Here is a 17890-nt window from a genome sequence, read left to right on the forward strand (position 1 = left end):
GCTCACTGCAACCTCCGCCTCCCAGGTTCAAGCAATTATCCTGCCTCAGCCTCCTGAGTAGCTGGGACTCCAGGCACGTGCCACCACTCCCAGCTAAATTTTTTTTTTTTTAATTTTAGTAGAGACAGGGTTTCATCATGTTGCCCAGGGTGGTCTCGAACTCCTGAGCTCAGGCAATCCGCCTGCCTCGGCCTCCCAAAGTGCTGGGATTACAGACGTGAGCCACTGCGCCCAGCCCCTCCACCTGTGTTTTTTTTTACTCCTTCTCTGGTTCTTTTTTCTTTTTTTCACTACATATGAAACAATCAAAACCAGCTAATAATGTCTGCTAATCCAAAGAATCAGTAGAGAGAAGAAAAATATACTTGAAATTTCCTAATGTTCCAACTGAAATGAATCACTGGCATGTTTGATTGCTGAGTTTGTACAATATTACTTTGTTTATGCTTCACCAGGCTATTATTAACATTTTTATTACCATACAGAAACTATGTTGAAATGTAATTAGCAATACTGTCACTAATTATCTAATGAGTGGTAATTATTAGTTGGTTGGGTTTTCATGCTACATATGAGCCAGTGTTCTATTAAAGGCTCTAGCATGCAATATTCATGTGATTTTTTTTACATTAATAAAATTTTCATGTATGAGAAAAGTATGCACTTTGAGTTCAACAACTGTGTGTTCAGAATAGTAGTAGTTCCGCAGTGGGCTAGTTACTCAACTTTTCTGATCCTCAGTTTCTCCATCTGTAAAACTGGGGAATGATGATAATACCTGTAAAAGATTAAAAAGATGAAATCATGACACACACAAATATAAAATAAACGTGTCAAAGATTTAATTTACTCATTAATTATTGAGGAAACCAGAAAGATATTACAACTTTAAAGGATAATACAAAATACCACACAAATATAGTAATCAGGAGTATTTAAATGAATTTAAAATTACAAAGAGTGCTCACCCCTCCCTGCCCTCCAACCCCCAACTCACAAGTGGTACGGAAGTCAGTTGTCCCTCTATGGGAATAATTAATTTGCCTGTCTATGATCAACAATTACTTCTTGAGTTTTTCTTTGTTAAGAGAATGTTTGTTGCTGATTTAATCTTGTTACTTGTTATTGGTGTGTTTGGATTTTCTATTTCATCCTGATTCATTGCTGAATTCTACAAAAATTACAAAGAAGAACTCATGCCAATTCTCCTCAATATATTCGAAAATATACAAAAGGAGGAGATTCTTGCTAAGAAGTCATTCTATGAAGCCAGCATTACCCTGATATCAAAACCAGAGAAGGACACCACAAAAAGAAAACTATAAGCCAACATCCGTGATAAACATAGATGCAAAGTCCTCAATAAAACAGTAGCAAACTACTCACTTTCAAAGCTTTTTTTTTTTTTTTTTTTTTTTTTTTTGAGACAAAGTGTTGCTCTTGTTGCCCAGGCTGGAGTGCAATGGCGTGATCTCAGCTCACTGCAACCTCCTCCTCCCGGGCTCAAGCAATTCTCCTGCCTCAGCCTCCCAGGCGCCCACCACCACACCTGGCTAATTTTTGTATTTTTAGTAGAGTCGGGGTTTCACCATGTTGGCAAGGTTGGTCTCGAACTGCTAACCTCAGGTAATATATCTGCCTCAGCATCCCAAACTGCTGGAATTACAGATGTGAGTCACCGCACCCGGCCTCCACTTTCATCACTCTTATTGAACATAGTACTGAAAGTCCTAGCTGAAACAATAAGGCAATAGAAAGAAGAAAAAAAAACAAACCCCAAGCTGGAAATGAAGTAGTCAAATTGTCTATCTTTGCAGGTGATATGATCTTATATTTAGAAAAACCTAAAGACTCCACCATAAAAGCCATAATAAACAATTTCATTAAAGTTTGTAGGATACAAAATCAACATGCAAAAATTAGTAGCATTTCTATACACCAACATTAACTAGTGGAAAAATAAATCAAGAAAGTGTTCCCACCTACAATAGCTACAAAAAAAAAAAAATCTAGAAATAAATGTAACCGAAAAGGTGGAAGACTTTTACAAGAACAACTAGAAAACACTGATGAAAGAAATTAAAGAGGACAAAAAAAAAAAAAAAGGAAAACCATCCCATGCTCATGGATTGAAAGAATTAATATTGTTAAAATACTATCCAAAGCAATATGCAGATTCAATGCAATCCCTATCAAAATACCAATGATATTCTTCAAGAAAGACAAAGTTCTAAAATTTGTTTGGAATCAAAGAGCCTGAATAGCCAAAGCAATCCTAAGCAACAAGTACAAAACTGGACACATCACACTACCTGACTTTAAAATATACTGTTAAAACAAAGCTATAATAACCAAAATGGCATGATATTGGTATAAAAACAGACACATAGAGCAATGGAGCAGAACAGAGAACATAGAAATAAACCCTTGTATTTACAACCAACCAATTTTCAACAAAGGTGCCAAGAACATATACTGGGGAAAGGATACTTTCTTTAATAAATGGTGCTGGGAAAACTAGAAATCCATGTGCAGGACCTAGGTCGCTAGATCTCTATCTCACCATACATAAAAATCAACTCAAATTGGAATAAAGACTTGAACATAAGAGCAAAACTATAAAACTACTAGAAGAAAACATAGGGTAAACCCTCCAGGATGTTGGTCTAGGCAAAGATTTTATGGCTGAGACTCACAAAGCATAGGAAACAAAACAAAAAGTAGACAAATGGGGCTACATTAAATAAAGACCTTCTTCACAGCAAAGGAAACAATGAACAGAGTGAATAAACAACCTGCTGAATGAAAGAAAATATTTGCAAAATATCCAGACTATGCAAGGAACTCAACACAAGAGCAAAACACACAAGCAAACAAACAATCTCATTAAAAAGTGGGTAAAGAATCTGAATAGATATTTCTCAAAAGAAACCATGCAAATGGCCAGTAGGTATGTAAAAAAATGCTCAACATCATTAATCATCAACGAAATGAAAATCAAAATAACAACAACATATTACCTTACCCAGTTAGAAAGGCTGTTATAAACAAGGCAAAAAATAACAGAAACTGGTGAGGAGGAGAAAGGAGAACTGTTACACACTGTTGGTGGAAATGTAAATTAGTACAGCCATTATGGAAAACAGTATGGAGGTTACTCAAAAAACTAGAAATAGAACTACCATGTTATTCAGGAATCCCACTACTGGGTATTTATTCAAAAGGAAGATTATCAGTATATCAAAGGGATAACTGCACTCATATTGCTGCAGCATATTGCAGCACTAGTCACAAAGCAAAGATATGAAATTAACCCAAGTGGACTTACATGGATGAATAGATAAAGAAAATATCATTAATGGATAAATGGATAAAGAAAATGTAATATAGTTACACAATGGAATACTATTTAGCCATAAAAAAGAATGAAATCATGTCCTTTGCAGCAAAATGGATGAAACTGAAGGTCATTATGTTAAGTGAAACAAGCCAGGCACAGAAAGACAAATATTACATGTTCTCAGTCATATATGGAAGCTAAAAAAGATGTTCATATGGGAGTAGGGAGTGGAATGGGGGTTGCCAGAGGCTGGGATAAAGAGAAGTTGGTTAATGGGTACAAATATATTGTTAGATAAAAGCAATAAGTTTTAATGTTCAATAGTACTGTAGGGTGACTATAGTTAAAAACAATGTATTGTTCATTTCAAAATAACAGAAGTGATGACTTGAAATGTTCTCAAACATAGAAATAATAAATGCTTATGGTAATGGATACCTTAACATCCTGACTTAATCATTACACATCCTATGCATGTAGTAATATATCATATATACCACATAAATATATGCAAATATTATGTATTGTTAAAAAAACTCAGAAAAATAATTATTTCCATTTTGATCAGTTATTTACAATATACAGAGTAGTAAACAGTTCTGTCAATGAAAGGCATGCATCTGATAGATAATGAGGAAGGGTGTATCCTAGGAAATGCCTAGTTTTTCACTGAGAACTCCCACAAGCCTTTTGTGTTCCATTTCTAAGTCTTTCACAATTTTTCTCTAAATACCTAATTTGAGAGGTTATTGAGAAGTTTGTAACAAAATCACATAATGCTTTTTCATTTTAACTATTATATGTACACACACCCCCCCAAACAGTAGAGTAGATTTGGTCTCTTTTAAAATTCCTCTTGTTATAAATTAATAATTTAAACACCTGAAACAAAAATTTATACCAATTCACCCAGATTACTGATATCAAGATTCAGGCTGATGTATTTAAGTGGTTTGCTGATTGAATGTAAAAACTTTGGCTAAAGGTAAATGTTGGCATTATGAATCATTCTATAGAGGAGAGTATATTAAATAAGCAAAACCAAAATGAGCCATTGCTTTGTTTGCCAAGCAGTCACAAAAATGTTAAAAGGCTCATTAGATTTTTACACTCTATCTTTTGCATGAACAAACTGACAACAGATTTATCAGACTTATCGTACTTTTTAATCATCAAGAATTGTATTCCTTTTGACTATGAATTGGAGCAGTAAAAGAGAAGCAGAAATGCCTCAAAATGAAGGCTTACCCTTCACTGATCAAGAACCCAGAAGATAACAGGTGTGGCACAGCTATCAGACTAAGTCTGTCCCCCGCCGAAAAAAGGACTTGGAATAGATGGAGAACTGAGAATGGAGTCCAGTGAGCAAAATAAAGGGTCTGGCCTAAGTGTAACTATGAGGAATACAGGGTTTGATTTAATTATTCAGTTATAATTTAGGTTGGATAGACTCTGTTTAACCCTCCAACCCCCTGATTGATTCTCTGCTCTTCTCTGCCCTTGGAGAGCCTGTCCATGGAGGATGATTCCCATGGACTCCAGCACCTTGGCTGTACAGTTCTTTGCCCTCTAGCTTTCTGTTGGCTTTAGTCAGTTGAAAATATAAATATTTCTCCCCTTCCCTTTGAGTACTGTAGTTCCGCAACCCTTTATGATCACCAGGTTGGCTAGAATTGTCTTCCCCTTGCTTACCTCTACAGATCCTGTTGTAATGATGGCTTCTGATTGTTGACAGTCCTGGGTCTTTCAGTATCTCTTATTGGTCCCTACACCTCTGAAAATAGCCCCAACATTAAATTCTCTTCATAACCTTAGCTGAGTTTTTTCTGTTTGTTCTCAGGACCTGGATGAATCTCGAAAGAATAACAACAAACTGTTGAGAAATAACTACTCTTGACAGTTATATAGCTTATATATTAATCATTTAATCTTTAAATATTGCCATTATTATTTAACAGAAAAGGAAATTGAGGCACAGAGAACTTCGAAGACTCACTTGAAGCAAATCTGACTAAAAAAAGCCATGTTGTTACTGAGCATGCTGTATTTTGTAATTAAGGTTCAGACAACCTTTTTAAAGCACAGTTTCTTTTTTTTGCATGATGTATTTTTCTCTTCTAAACAGGCCTGCACTCCTATTTTAAATTATTTTATATTTTTTGAATGGGGGTCAAGTGTGGGCTGTCCTACCTGTCTTTAATTGCATAAATCATCTCATTTTGTTCTACTTATAATGCTTCAAGTTACAGAACTCATAACATTATCACATTTATTACTAGCTAAGAAAGCATTAATCATAGATGGCCATAAAAGCTAGAGAAATTAACCATAAAGTTTGCTGGAAATTGCATTAATCATATGGAATCTTGAAAATGTCAGATTACAAAAATGCTTTCTTGTTAATACAAGTAGAAAAAATTGTGGAAGAGAAAAAGAGATCAAACAAAATTAATGTTATTCTTTAAAACTAGTCTACCCAATTACATTCCAGGCAATTTATATATGCTATCTTTTTTAACCTTCCCAATGACCCTGCAAGTTATACACAACCATCCATTTCTCATATATGGAAACTGAGATCTCCTAACATTTTCAAGATCACATAGCTATTAAGAAGCAGAGCTGGAATTTTGACAATGTCTGATACTGAAATCCTATTGCGCCTCATTTAAGAAAAATAAATTATCATAAAACTTTGATTTGTAGGTTGGTTAGGTTACATTTCAATTCTTAGTGCTAATATTTGACTTCACTTGAACTATTTGTCCCTTAGGCATAGGCCAGTCCTAGTCAACATCCTTTTGTGGCCTTTGGAGTTGAGGACTCTGCTTCAGAGAAGGCTTATAAAAACTAGCAGTATTGTGTATCAGTAGGAGGTATGCAGTTTTACAGGCCTAAATTTATGAACTATTTGTAGGTCCTTTCAACATTAATATAAAGAGACCTGTGCTTATGACTAAAAATATAAAACACATTGGCTTTAAATGCAGACCTATATTTGTTATGTAGAACCCCATATGTTCTTTTATTTTGATTGTTTTGAAGTATAAAGCTTGCTGGTGGCAATTTACCCCAGTGTGACTATCGGGAGCACTGAAATCAACTGGAGAGAAGCCACATGTACATTTTTCTCAGTAAAATGTAAGTGAATTACAGTGCATTTCATTAGATTTTCTTTTATATTTTCATTTCATAATTAAAAACATACCCTTGTGTGTACTATAAAGATTCCCTGCTTCATATTTTGAAAAGAATTTTCTAAAGCTAACCCCACTTTCATGACCACTAACAAATGGCGAAAGAAGTGCCTTTAGGGAGAAAATTTGCTAGAGCAGAGGATAATTCGTGGTCTTTATTTTAAAGTAATGTATGATAAGACTGAAAGGTTCTAGATTATGTGATGTTTCTCTTCTTAACTTTCTGGCTGCTCCTTATTTATGTTCTTATTTTGATTTCATCATGTTCTGTTGACTTCACATCCGGATGATTTCTAAAATTCTGTTCTTGGCTTTTTGCTCTTCTTTTTCCACTTCTTTCTTCATGTTTTTATCATGTCACCAAGTATACATCCAAACTGAGTTCTAGGTCTCATTTTTAAATCCCTGCTACAAGTAGAGACATCTCTTCCATAAGTACATCCAAAATGCCACACTACCTTCCTCCTCTCCAGCTGTCCTTCTATTCTGACTGTTTTGCCACTCAAACATCCTATTTTACCTCAGGCACTCAGACCTGAGAACTTGGAATCCAACTTAATCCTTGCCTTTAATTCTCTCTCCCATATGGTTATTCACAGTCCTATAAGTTATTCATTACTCTAGATTGGCTCCTGCCTTTCCCTCTTCTCGGCTTCTATTCTAATTTAGGGATCTGCAACCTTGTAGTTATATAGGAAGACTTTTTTTTTCTTATTTTGCATATCATTTAGGACTAAAAACCCTAATCAGGATCATAAATAAATAACCTATTGTAGCTCTTGCATGGTCTTTGTACATCTACTCTCTCTAATCTCAACTCCCTTATTTGTGCTCTCTTAACATTTTATGAATAATCCCCTCTAGCAGTTGCCAGATATTTTGTAGTGGTAGAAATAGGGGTGACGAGGTGGGTTGGGGAACCCTTTAAACTCTCCTACCCATCACAGTGAGCTCTTCAAAGTCAGGGTCATGTCTCACTCATTGTTGCTTCTCCAGTGTCAAGCATGGTGCCTGGCATATAATAGAGGACTAAGAAAAGTTGAATTGAATCTACAAATGTGAAATCAGATTTAATTTATCTAAGAGAAATAGTATCTCCCAGAAAAACTGGTGAGGCTTTTTGGGCTATTTCCTTGTGTTCAACCCATAGGAAACCACCAAGGGCGAAAAGGTGGTAGAGTCTAGGTTGGGGAGAGACTTTGATACTAGGCTGAATAATTTAGCACTGATATTTTTAGAGATAGCATTTTAGAGGGATTAATTAGGTAGTGCTCTATTAAATGTCCTAGAAGAAAAAAGACTTTACGAAGATAGTAGAAGTATTGAAGTGATTCTGATGTAAGGTTACTAGAGTCTGGAGTTTGGTAATGGAAGAGAAAATAGAGATGTGTTAGGAAAAGGAAGTTGAGTCAAGGGAAGAAAACGTTTAAAATATGAAAAATAAAAGTTGACTATAAGATTTGAGGCAGAAGAAATCAGACATAGGAAATTAGAATTATCTTTGGGATTTATTCTGAGCCACGCCAGTATGACTGCAGATGGAACTATTCCCAGTAAAGTGTAAGGATGGACTTTTGGAACTTTTTCAGCTATCTAGGATCTGATGCACATGAGTTGTAATCCTTGAAAGAGTGTTGGGGACTGAATTTACTTTGGAATACTTTTCATCAGAATTCCTTTTCTTCAGCTGTTTTCATTCCCTCAGAAGAATAGGATAACTTACATTTCAGCACTTATTTTATTTTTTTTCCCAAATGCCAATGTCGTTTGAGAAAACAAAACAAAACAAAAAACCCAAAAATCTTCCGTGTAAATTCTGTCCTCAGAGCAGTTAGAAGATAATATTTTGTGATATTTTAGGCATTAAGTAATTTGTTGATTTTGTCCAAGTTCCACTGATGATTTTACTTAAAATTCTTCAAGAAATATTTTCTAAGAATCTTTGTCCTTACAGAGTCTCCAGGAGCAAAAAGTTCTTAAAAGGATGATTGTATACAATTCCAGAGAGTGAGTTGGAGGGATTCACTCTTCAAGGTGTTATATAACTTTAAAGGATTTGTTTAAAAAATAGTTTAAGTCCTGTGCCATGAGCAAAATGGGGTCAGAATATATTATTCACTCTGCAGCTTGGATTTCAGAGAAAATGCAATTATGCATTTTTGCAATTTTCTTTTTAAAAAATCTAGTATTCCTCTTGGTGCTCATTTGTTGGGGTTGGGGAAGAGAAAGCAGTGAAATAATTAAGTATAAAATTCAGTGTAAAGCACGTATGATGTGGCCATGTAAACTGGTTGGGTAATGCTTTGTACTCAGATTGCTATCCTTATTGCTCACTACTCTCCCTAAGACAGTATTGCTTTTATGGGAGAGGAAAGGGTACAGCATCCAATATTTTATCATGCAGAGAAAGATATGCTGTTTTTGAAGTAATTTTTACTTGTTCCTGGTCCTTGTCCACAGTGCAGGGCCAGCTTCATGAACATGCAGTTGTCTAGGGCCCCATGATAGAAAGGTTTTATGCTTGATTTCATGCTCTGCTGTTACTAATTTGAACTTCATAATAATTTTACATTCGGATCTGTGTTTTGTAAGTGAATTCTGATGGGATGATGGTGCATGTGTGTAAGCAAATGTGTGTAAGCATCACACAATATGCGTGTCTGCACTGTTCCTTCTTGCCTTATTCACATATAGCAACTGCAGTGCTCCATAAGCACACAAGTCCAGTGGACCCAAATATTAGTTTTGTACACTGTGTAATAATTTGCCACAAACTGAGTGGTTTAAAACAGTACACATTCATTACTAACACTTTCTATAGGGCAGGAATTTGGGTATTGCTTAACTGGATCCTCTGCTTAAGGGTTCATAAGGCTGTATTCAAAGTTGGCTGGGCTGCATTCTCATTGGGAGGCTTAGAGAGGGAACGATCTGCTTTCAAGCTCCCTCCTGTTGTTGGTAGAATTCATTTCTTTATGTCAGTAGAGTTCATGGTAGCTTGCTTCTTCAAAGTTTTAAAACAATAGTTTGATGGTGGGAGGGAAAAAGGAGGAGTGTAGGGAGATGGAGAGAGAGTGTCTCTGCTGTTGCTGGGAGTTTCTGATCTGTAGTCTCTCTTTTAAAGGGTTCATCTGATTATATAGGGCCCACCTAGGATACTCAATCTTTTTATTAACTTCAACCAACTGAGTTGGGACCTTAATTACATTTGCAAAGTCCCTTCACCTTTGCCATATAACATAATATAATCACGGGAGTAATATCCCATCACATTCACACAGCCCACTGCATTTAAGTGAGGGAATTGGAAAAGGTATGCACAACAAGGGGAAGAACACTTGGGGGCCATCTAAGCATTCTATCACAGTCATTAATATGTGGAGGTTCAGTAAGACTCAAAGGAGTACACAGTAAGCATGTTACATCTACCAATGAGAAAGTGGGGATGTGAACATCCCTAAAGGCCATGCTTTCTGTTTCAAACATAATTTGCTTTGAATGTAGAAATATGTAAATGACCACTAAGAAGCACAAATGACCAGAGGACCCTATCATGGCCTTTTGTAATTCCCTGCATTACCCAACCACTTACACTAAAAAATGATGAAGGAGAAGGAAAAGGAAATAGTGCAACCCATAATTCCTTTTCTTGTTAGTCCTTCTTACTCATCAATAAGGCAAAGTTAAAGACTATCAGTAGATCTTGCATACATCAAGAAGTGAAATAAAAGCAGTTGTGTTAGTTTTCTGCAGACTTTCCACTCTTCTGGTAAGACTATAATATATATTCAAATATGAGCTGCAAAAAGTGAAGCCTGAAATTTTGTTAATTCCATGCATGAGTTAAATGCTCTTATATTTGCTTTTAAGACTGGTATTGAACAATATAAAGATGAATGGTAAATTTTTACTAATAATTTAAATGTACTTAGATTAACATTACATAGCAAATGAAAACACCATAACAAATTGAGACAGAGAGACTGTGGAAGGAAGGAATGGCTTTACATTTTAATATTTTTAATGTCACTTCTTTCTGTACTGTGGGACCCACATTTTCATTTTTCACTGAGTCTTTTAGATTATATAGCCTGTTCTGCACTTGGATGTTGCTTGTTGGGAGCTCTGCTAGCCTCCAGAAACATCTGTGACTTGTAGAGTTTTGGTCTATTTTTTTTTTTTCCTTGAGTCGTATTCTCAGTGGGATTCCCTGGCTGATTTGGCTTTCACTCTGATTATTCTGGTTCTATAGACTCTCCTGAGATTGGGCTGTTATTTTTCTCAGAGCTCAGAGATCCCTCTCTGTATTTAGTGTTATCATCGTTTATCCAACCATTCCAACTTCTGAGTTTCTTTTTCTATCTCATTTATTTATTTATTTATGTGTGCTTGGACCAGTATTACATGGGTTCTCATCTATGGCTTTGTGGTATTTCTTAATGTATGGTAAGTTAAGTATTATTTGCATTTCATGGTTGACATTGCTATTTCTGAACTTCTTTTTCTCAGCATATATTTTAGAGAATATGTAAATTTCCTTACCAAACATTCACAGAAGAATTAACACCAATTCTTCTTAAACTCTTCCAAAAATCAAAGTGGAAGGCTTACTTTGAAACTTATTTTATGAGGCCAACATCACCCTGATACCAAAGCCAGAAAGATACCACAAGAAAAGATGGTCCAATTTCTCTGATGAAAATACTAGCAAACCAAGTTCAACAACACGTCAGGAAGATTGTATAGCATGATCAAGTGTAGTTTATTTCTGGGATGCAAGATTGGCTTTACCTATGCAAATTAATCACTGTGATCTATCATAATAACATAATGAAAGATGAAAATCACATAAAAAAAGCATTTGATAAAGTTCAATGTTCTTTCATGGTAAAACCTCTCTATAAAATGGGTAGAGAAGAAAATTTCTCCATCAAAATAGAGAGCATTGATGAAAAGCCCACAGCTAATGTCATAATCAATGGGAAACTATTGAAAGTTTTTTCTCTAAGATCTGGCACAAGGCAAGAATGTCGGATCTCATCACTTATTCAACATCCCTGGAATTACTAGCAAGAGCAATTAGACAAGAAAAAGAAAAAAAGGCATTCAAATCAAGAATGAAGAAGTAAAATTATCTCTATTAGAAGATGACAGGATTCTACATGCAAAAGCTCTAAAGATTTCACAAAAATACTGTTAGCTATAATAAATAAATTTAGTAAAGTAGAAGAATACAAAATTAACACAGAAAAATCAGTTGCATTTCTTTACATCAATGGCAATCTATCCAAAAAAGAAATAAAGAAGACAAGCCTAGTTACAATAGCATTGAAAATAATAAGTAGAAATCAATTTAACCAGGAAAGTGAAAGATCTGTACAATAAAATTATAAAAGATTGACAAGAATAATTGAAGAAGAGAAATAAATGGAAAGATATCCTGTGTTCACAGATTGGAAAAATTAATATTGTTAAAATGTCCATACTACCCAAAGTAGTACACAGATTTAATGTGATTCCTATCAAAGTCCCAATAGTATTTTTTTTACAGAAATGAACTAAATCTTAAAATTTATATGAGACAATAAAAGACCCTGGGTAGCCAAATCAATCTTGAACAAGAACAGTTAGAGGCATTATACTTCCTGATTTCAAAATATATTACAAAGGTATAGTACTCAAAAGAGTATGATACTGTCATAAAAATAAACATTGAAACTAATGGAACAGAATAAGGAGCCGAGAAAAAAATCCATTTATCTACAACTAACTGTTCTTCAAATAGGGTGCCCAAAACACACAATGGTGAAAAGATAGTCTTTTTCATAAATGGTACTGAGAAAACTGGATACCCACATGCAGAAGAACGAAATTGAACGCTCATCTAACATGATACACAAAAATATTAATTCAAAATGGATGAAAGACTTAAATGTAAGACATGAAACGTAAAACTTCTAGAAGAAAACAGAAAAGGAAAGCCCCATGACATTTGTCTGGGCAATGATTTTTTTGGATATGACCCGAAATGTACAGGCAGCAAAAACAAAAAGTAAACTAGTGGAATTGTATTGTACTATAAAGCCTCTGCATAGAAAATGAAATAATCTAGAGTGAAAAGACAATCTATAGAAAGGGAGAAAATATTTGGAAACCACATATCCGATAAGGGGTTAATGTGTTAGTCTGTTCATGCTGCTAATAAAGACATACCTGAGACTTGGTAATTTATAAAGAAAAAGAGGTTTAATGGACTCACGGTTCCACATGGCTGGGGAGGCCTCACTATCATGGCGGAAGGCAAAAGGTGTATCTTACATGGCAGCCTGCGAAACAGAATGAGAACCAGGCAAAAGCAGAAACCCCTTATAAAAACATCAGATCTCGTGAGTCTCATTCGCTATCACAAGAACCGTATTGGGGAAACTGCTCCCATGATTCAATTATCTCCCACTGGGTCCCTTTCACCACATGTGGGAATTATGGGAGCTACAATTCAAGATGAGTTTTGGTTGGGAACACAGCCAACCCATATCAGTTAATATACAAAATACATAAGAAACTCAAGCAATTTAACAACAACAACAACAACAACAAATAGGCCAGGCCCAGTGGCTCATGCCTGTAATCCCAGCGCTTTGGGAGGCCAAGGTGGGAGGATCACCTGACAGGAGTTTGAGACCAGCCTGGCCAACATGGTGAAATCCTGTCTCTACTAAAAGTACAAAAATTAGCCAGGCATGGTGGTGGGTGCCTGTAATCCCAGCTACTCAGGAGGCTGAGGCAGGAGAATCACTTGAACCTGGGAGGTGGAGGTTGCAGTGAGCCGAGATTGCGCCACTGCACTCCAGTCTGGGTGACAAGAGCGAGACTCCATCTTCAAAAAAAAAAATCCAAATAACCCAATTAAAAAATGGTCAAAAGACTTCAGTAGACATTTTTCCAAAGAAGACATAGAAATGACAAATAGGTATATGAAAAGGTGCTCAACATCACTAATCATCGGGGAAATGCAAATTAAATAAAACCATAGTGAGATACTGCCTCACACCTGTTAGAATAGCTACTATCAAAAAGACAAGAGATAAAAACTTTTGGTGAGGGTGTGCAGTAAAGAGAACTCTTGTACGCTTTTGGTGGGTGAGAATGTAAACTGGTATAGCCATTATGACAAACAGTGTGAAGGTTCCTTGAACAACTAAAAATAACACTACCATAAGACCCAGCAATACCTCTGCTGGCTATATACCCTGAGGAAATGAAATTAGCACCTTGTAGAGATAGCTGAGTTCCCATGTTTACTGTAGCATTATTACAACAGCCAAGATATGAAAACAACCTGTGTTCATAGATGAATGAATGCATAAAGAAATTGTGGTATATATGTACGATGGAACAATATTCAGAGTTAAAAAGGGAGATAGTGCAATTTGTGGCACATGGATGGACATGGAGGATATTATGCTAAGTGGAATAAGCTACACAGAAGAAGGCAAATACTGCACGATTTTAGTGAAATTTTAGGGAAAAAAAGTCAAATACTGTATGTAGAAACAAAGAGTCTGACAGTGATTACCAGGGGCATGGAGGGGGAAGAAATGGGGAGATGTAGGTCAAGTTATATAAGATGAATAAGCCTAGAGATCTCATGTACAGCATGGGAACTGTAGTTAATAATATTATATACTAAAAATTTGCTAAAATGGTAGATTTTAGGACCTCTTACCTACCTACCCCCCACAAATAAGGTAACTATATAAAGTGATAGATATGTTTATTTGCTTGACTGTGGTAATCATTTCGCTATGTGCATATATAGCAAAACATCATGTTGTATACCTTACATATATATAACAAAAAAGTTTCTAAAATACTCATTTAAAACTTTTACTGGAATTTTATAAAATTAACACATTAATTTGGAGTTAATTAAATCTTCAAAAGAGCATGGAATATTTTCCCATTTATTGTAATTATTTTCTCACTTGAATACTTTTCTGTGAATACTTTTCAAAGTATTGCTATTTCTATATATTAGGGTTTGGGTTTTTTGGTGAGGATGGTGAATCTAAAGACCAATGGAAAAATTTTATTCTCTTTAGTTAGTAGCCTTCATGTAAAAATTGTTCTGAATATATGAACTTTTCTAGATTGCAAAAACCTTTTGTTTACTCAAGTCATATAAGTTAGAGAGACTAAATTAGGGTTGTGTGTAAAATTACTGGTTATACCAGAATTACTATATTATTATTTATTTGAAATGGCAGAGACAGAATAATATTCTTGACATCTTATAATAGAATTAAGAATATATGTGATTTTACTTTTTAAATATAGATTTTATTGACATGAGTAAAATGACTCAGAATGATTATTTTTATGAAGATAGGTATATGCATCTATTCAAGACATGATAGAACTTCTAAATATATTTTGTTAATATTTTGGGAATAAACATATTTATTCTCTGGTTTATACTGAATTTCTCAGGCTAAAACTTTATCTTTGATACAGATTTTATTGATGCAATTAACAGTTTCTCTTATATCAAGGCATTTGAAAATTGGTAGCTATTTAAGAGTAGAAACTTAAACATGAACTTTACTCATTATATGACATTTTTCTTTTTAAGAAATTAATAGACAAGGGAAGGATAAAAAACTGTAGTATCATCTTGAGAATTAAATGATTTGAAGAGCTGATTAATGTAGCTATTACACATTCTTGTATAAGAAATATTTTTAGACTTCATCACATGTCAAAATAGGGAGATGCTGGTCTTTAATCACCTACTACACATTTTGGCTGCCATAGCGGCAAGAAATGAACTGTTATCAGTTAGTGTGATAGACCAGCGTTATCTCAAAATACATTTTTTAAATGTGAATTAGAAGTAGTAGATGGTGTAGTTTCTACTTTTGTACAGTCAAACTTCTAAAAGTGTTTTGTGAATTTTTTTGATATGAGATCAATGTCTTTAATTTCTGTTGCCTTGAAGAAACCTTTCATTAGTGTCTGCAATTTATTTTTATTCTTCATCCAAGACCTTGGGATGTATTCTTCACTGGACAATAACAGTGATCAAGCACGAGTGTCATTGTATTGAGTTAACCTAATTCTCTCTATTTTTTCCATCTATTCACCTTACCTACTTTCCTTAAATTTTTGATTTGATTTTCAGCCATAAAATTATAGATTTTAGATTTAAGATAAAGCAAGACATTGGGATTACATGAAGAATTCTTCAGATTTTTCAGTTTTATAATGTGTGCTGGAGAATTATCAAGCCCGCAAAGAACTGTGCACAATATTCTATTCCAGTGATCCCTCTCAAGCTATGGGTTTCTTTACCTTCATTCCATAATTGAAAGTATTTCCTGGAAGACCCTTTAGGATTGAGGCATGCTCAGGAAATTTCTGCATTAGGTCCATATTGTGTTCACAAATTTGCTATGGTGCTCATAAAATCCCACGGAATGAATGGGACTTGTCAATTCTGTATAATGGGATGTGTCAATTCTGGATAGCTTTGTGGGTTTCAAGATGCTTTTGGAGGGTTTTTGCTTACATGGAGTTGGCCATTTTCTTAAATGGTAAATAATTTGTGGTATATGTCATCAGATCTGTTTTTTCTCCACCTCACCTCTCTAAGTGCATATTGGGTAACTTGACCTGTAATTTAGTAATAATGCTCTACTTTTCTGTTACCCTTGAGGATTTATAATGGCATTCATGAAATAGTTTTCTGTTTCTACTTTATCATCATTCACTCAGGAAAAAATTAAAACCCTCTTTTGTTAAAATAGTTAAAGAGCAAACAAGCAAACAAACAAACAATAAACCATTCTTCATTCTATATCCAATGCACATGCATTGGATAACATATAGAATAAGAAGCACTGTGCTAGTACGAGAATGATATAAAGCACAGTTCCTGACCATTCGCAGTTTAAGAGAAACGTTAGGAAATTTTTTCTTTGATTTTTATTTAAATTTTATTATAAGTTATTTAACTTTTGTGACATAATAACATAGTCCATCATGAGAATACAACATATTTCCCAAGTATTAGGTTAAATTGGAGAACATTACAGCATTTGAAGATGTTTTTTGGACTTTGGCATGCTCATTAGTTTGAACCTAAGATAGAATGTGAGTTATGTTGTATTTCCTGGCCAGCAATTTTAAAAATATTTTAAATTGAACATCTTTGGTTGAGGAATGCAGTCTCCTGTTTTGCAGGCTTTACCACTTCCAGCTCTCTTGTGCACTTCCTGGCTTTTAATTTCTGCCTTGTCCTGTAGCATGTGAGGTTGTTACTCCAGTTTACACTAAAAATGTCAATGAAAATTACAGAGTTATAGAATTTTCTGCTTAAAAGTTGTCAATGACCTTGTCATTGTAAAGTAAATTAGTAATGAATGGAGCAATTATATTCTTCAAGGCTAATGCAATCAGATGTATCAGTATAGCTCTACCAGCAGGTTATTCAATGCTCATTCTGATTAGACATTGCATTCATTCTGATGGTTGGTGCCCATGCTGCCTCTACAGTTGTTACATATTTTGAATATCAACACTGATTAACATAATTCCCAGCATGGAGTTTTGTGTGTGTGTGTGTGTGTGGTGTGGTGTGTGTTTTTCATTTTCATCTATTGCAAGCACCTTGCACATGAGGTTTTCTATGACCCAGAGCCCTTCAACATCAGTAGGCTCCTTGTTTAACTTTGACTGCTTCCTGCACTAACAAATGACTTTTTGTTCAAGGATGACAAGAGATCAATTAAGGAGAAAGAAGAATGTTAATCCAACATGGAAAAGGCCCACCCTAATTGAAGAATGGTGAACAGGATTCTCGTCAATGAATTATAGCCTCATTTTAAAATTCACTCATCCATTTGATAATTAATTATAATGGCATCTTACATAATCATCAGGGGCTTTCTCTGAAAAATACATGAAGGTAAATGAACCTTTACTTCAAGCTTGACATCTATCTTTGACTCACTGTTGAAGAACACATTATAAGGAAAGCAACAGACAGGATGCCTGATCATTCAAGTTAGGTGAAGAAGTCAGAAAGATTAATAACACTGCTGTGTAATGAAATAATTTCAAAACATGAAACACTGAAAAGAGCTCTTTAAACCTGTGGATTTAGAAATATTTCATTTTCATTTTTGTGATTAGAAAAATATTAAATTCTCATCTGAGTATGATTTCTAACTTTAGTAAAAATAGAGGGAATGGATTAATAGAATTTTTTGTTACCAGAATAAATTTGTTGTTCAAATTACTGCTTCACTTGGTTAGAGTTCATGAATAAATTGTGACAATGGAGGATTTCACT

At 34.7% G+C, this 17890-nt stretch overlaps 1 long non-coding RNA gene across 1 annotated transcript in view; it reads left to right on the plus strand.

The window, feature by feature from the left end:
- Positions 1 to 17890, plus strand: part of LOC129533622 (uncharacterized) — a 148426-nt gene that overhangs the window by 124215 nt on the left and 6321 nt on the right. The window contains exon 2 of the long non-coding RNA XR_008679893.2: positions 17308 to 17503. This is a non-coding gene — a long non-coding RNA (uncharacterized lncRNA). The remainder of the gene's footprint in view (positions 1 to 17307; positions 17504 to 17890) is intronic.

This window comes from Gorilla gorilla, chromosome 4 (genome assembly GCF_029281585.2).
Source record: "Gorilla gorilla gorilla isolate KB3781 chromosome 4, NHGRI_mGorGor1-v2.1_pri, whole genome shotgun sequence".
Taxonomy (NCBI): domain Eukaryota; kingdom Metazoa; phylum Chordata; class Mammalia; order Primates; family Hominidae; genus Gorilla; species Gorilla gorilla.